The sequence below is a fragment of the Pteropus vampyrus genome, unplaced genomic scaffold (assembly GCF_000151845.1).
Source record: "Pteropus vampyrus isolate Shadow unplaced genomic scaffold, Pvam_2.0 Scaffold29, whole genome shotgun sequence".
In the NCBI taxonomy this organism is placed as follows: domain Eukaryota; kingdom Metazoa; phylum Chordata; class Mammalia; order Chiroptera; family Pteropodidae; genus Pteropus; species Pteropus vampyrus.
Window position 1 is genome coordinate 11,723,597 of NW_011888810.1, and position 4,151 is coordinate 11,727,747.

The window sequence follows — 4,151 nt, forward strand, 5'->3', positions numbered from 1 at the left end:
GTCCAAAGGTCCCATCGGGTTTTTGTTGTGGTGGTAGAATTGGTCACAATCTGCATTTATCTAGTATTTGACGTCTTTTGTTTATGGTTTGTTTCTTCCACCTAACGCGTAAGCTCCAGGTAAGCAGAGACCTTGCCTGTCTTGTTTATACAAACACAAAGAGACCATTTAAGCCACAGTGTCAACCCTGAAGTCCATGGTAAGAGTCACTGCTGCAGTCAATCTTCTCAGTTCTAAAAATGACACTGTCATGGCCACTGTTAGCAGCAAAGGCGTTTGGTGAGCAAGCACAGGAACAGCACCCAGCGGCTAGGAGTGAAAGATTAAGAAGGTTGGTCAAGCATGGCAGGGTCATGACTCTCCTCCTGGGTGTTCCAGCTTCACCTGCTTGAGGTTCTCAGTTGGTGTCTTGACTTAGCAACCAGGTGGGGCAAGGCTTGCTTTAGGAAGCCCCCTAATAACTGTAGAGAGCACCTAGGGACTGAAATAGACCGATGCTAAGCATTAACTCAAGACCTTTCTGGGATTTGACAGGGTGGAAGGGAAGGGAACCTTGACAGCCAACAAGGCTTATCTCTTCCACCCTAGACCAGTTCACAAAAGGAAATACCCACCTCACACTTGATGAGATTTAGCTTTCTCCCTCTAGGTTCATATGAAGTATTTAATTAAATCCACTCACATTGAAATTCTGCGTTTGAGATTCCACTTTTCACTTTTTCACTTACTTTCTGGTATAAAGATACCCTAGGTTTTATTTAGTCAGATGTCTTAAGTAGAAATTGCACTTTTCAGAAAAGATAAAAAATAATGATCATCTAATTCCCTATTTTCCAGAGAGCCACTTAACGTTCAAGTGTTCAGTGCTAATCAATAAAAGCCTTTCATCACAAAACTCAATAAGCAAGATCAAATTTGAAGGAAATGCTCAAAAGAGAGCAACGGTTGGCACCCAAATCATTTTGTGAGGTCAGAATCACTTTTCCACATGAAGCTAATTCCTACTTATGGCCCAAAGCCAGTCCAGCTCCTGCTTTCTGATCTCTTGATTTCAAAAGCTGAGTCAACTGGGTCTCCTGCCGAGAACACAGGGTCTACTGTGATCAGCACCCTTTGAAAACCTGAAACCTAGATCGACACCAGATACATTGTATTACTAACTTGGCGCCTAATTGGAGAGCTGCTTCTCATCCAGGAGGCCATTGGCTGAGAGAGCAAATCACATATGAGAAACAATGTTAAGATTCAGTTTTTTCGATGATATTACATAGTATTTTGGACCCAGGATTTCTGGGCTCGTTCCACAGACTCCCCCTCTCTTTTTCCTGTCTTCTCCAAAGAAGATGAACATACGAAGAACAGGAGCAAACAAAAATGGAAGAGCCTTCATTGTCAGTTGGGCTTGAGCCCTCAGTCTCAATACAGAAAATTCTGGTGAGCTGGGTCATAGGGCAGGGTCATATCAGCACTAAAGTTTTCTTTCCTACCAATCCAAACCTAGCTTTTGACTATTACCGTCCTCCATTCAGCCGCCTGGGAAGAGAAGACAGAAGAGTGAGAGAAACAGATCCTGGGTCAGCTTCTCACTCTTGCCTCATAGGTTCGAGAGAGAAAGAGTGAGATTCATATATGTACACCAGTCAGTTAATTGGAATTTGCTAATTGATGTTAGGATTCAACTATTACCTCTATAAAAATAACTTTTCTAGAATATAGCTACAACTTAATAAATTCTTGTTAGCGTGTGTGCGCGTGTGTGTGTGTGTGTGAGAGAGAGAGAGAGAGAGAGGGATTATACATACAGATACAGATATATTTCTCTCATAGACTATTTTTAACGCAAACTGGAAACACATTTTCACAACCAAAAAAATTAAAAATTTCCTTGAAACTCATCTAAAACACATCATTGTTAAATAGATTTTTTTCCTGTATTATATTTAAAAGATATTATCAAAGGTTGTTCAGTTCTGCTCTGAATACCAGACCTTAATTATCCATGGTAGAAATAGGTAGAAAATTGTTACAATATATACAGTATCACCAAATAAACAACAGTCCATGATTGAAGGTTAGATGCCAATATAATACTAAGAGCAAATATTTATTCCCACAGAACTCAGAAATGGATTGTTGAGAATTGCACTACGAAATATTTAAAAATTATATAGTTCTTAAGCTACTTGGAATAGCTTTCTTCTTCAAATAAGGCCTAGAAATCAAAGTAAATCACACATGTTCAAAGACTTCACTCCCAAAGAGTCTGCTTATTACGAGGACAGGGAAAGCCAGTGGCTTTGGGTTGGACCCACCCCGTGAATCCACTCGCCATTGAACAGCTCGGCCTATGCTGAGGAGGCAGTGAGCTGTGTTTCAAAATATCCCTGACTCACACCTAACACAAGCACTGATATCCGCTTGAAACCACTTCACTGCTTTCTCTCTAGAACCTGTGCCGATGAACCAAGTAACCAACATTTTTCACACATTAACATCTCATAAAGCGAACTCTGGGGATCCCACCTGCAAGAAGTCAAGATGTGGGTCCCGGTTACCTTATTAACATATTCACAATGGTGAGGTTCTCAGTTCTCTAATAATGACAAAACTTCACCTCACCAGCCAGGTAGCCCACTTCCAGTCAGAGGTCTCTCTTCTGACAAATGGTTGTTAAATTGGATCCACCTATTTGTAAAGAAAGAGAATAAAGATAATAAGTGGAAGGACTTTTTTAATTTGTAAAGAACACTTCTTTTTCCTGAGGATGTGGACTCTGGCCTGTTCATTGGTGTATGTTCAGCTCCTTCCATGTGCCAAATGTTTAAGTGAAAAATGAATGAATGGACAAGTGAATTACATTAAATTCGGTGAGGAGGGTAGAAATCAGGGAAATAATAAAGAAAGCATCTTAGACGTGGTTCCATAGTGTAGCTGTTAGCACGTCTGCTTTACACACAGAAGGTCCTGGGTTCACACCCCAGTGGAGCCATGGTCCATGGTCTACAGCCACGTCACCCTGAACAAGTCTGACATCTGATCTCGGAAGCTAAGCAAGGTTGGGCCTGGTTAGTATTTGGATGGGAGACCACATAGGAAGACCAGGTGCTGTAGGCATAAATAAGAAAAAAGAAAAAGAAATCTTTCACAGAAAGATTTAGGAGTTTTATTTTGAAGCAATTGGAGCTGAGCGACTAGGTTTTTGTACCTATGGGCTACACACTATTCGCCTCGTGCACTGTAAAGAACTCCAGTTTCACCAGATCTTATTTTGACTTGAAATGTTTCATGACAGGTTTACAACATTAATTTCCTCCTTTTGGGTGCATGGTCCTTATATGTGTTTTCTTCAGAGGATAAATTCTGATAGAGTATCCAGTGTGTGACTTTAAGAAACAGTTTTCAGCAAACAGACTACAAGGGAGTGTGGCCCACCATGGAATTTCTACTCTGCCAGGTTTTAATGCTAAAAGCCCCCAGAACACATAAGTAATCAGCTTTTAAAAATAAAGGAGTTTTAATTAAATGATTTCTCAGGCCCTTATTGCTGACACTGTCACTTCTGTTTCTAATGGGTTTTGAGACTTGTTGTTCAGAAGTTAATCCTGTTAATAAGGTTCGATTTTCTTTTTGCTTTAATAGTGTACTTTGAAATACTTATGATGGAGCCAGGGCACATCCGGCGTGCAGGATTGCCTTCGTGCTGTGTGTAGTCTTGGTAAATGAGATGAAGAGGAGAAAGACTGGAGAGAGAATGGAGATAAAAAAGTGGAATGACTGATTCCTCTGCAATCTAGGAAAGAAAATTGGTTGTTTCCTTCTGTAAGTCTAGTTCAATCTTGTTCAATCTGCGATGCATATATTAGGATCTAGGGCCTTTAACCTGAAGGGGACCTACCAGCTTCTTCTAAAGAAGCTGACTACTTAATAACTGCCTAAATGGCTGTACGTTTGATACAAAAGAAAAAACAATTTCCTGGCATAAAGCAGGCCTGCCTGTTCTCCACATTTTCTTTTGACAAAATTTTCCTAACAAGCTTCAATACTCTTTCATTTTTAAAATATTTTTGGCTAACGTGGAGATATAAAATCTATGGCTATCATTAATTAATCATAGATATACTACTGAGAACCTACTATGTGCATGACAGTGA

General features: G+C 40.1%; 1 pseudogene; it reads left to right on the forward strand.

Moving 5' to 3' along the window:
• The first annotated feature begins 2,998 nt into the window (after positions 1–2,998).
• LOC111737637 lies at positions 2,999–3,114 on the forward strand (annotated as a pseudogene).
• The last annotated feature ends 1,037 nt before the right edge of the window (positions 3,115–4,151 follow it).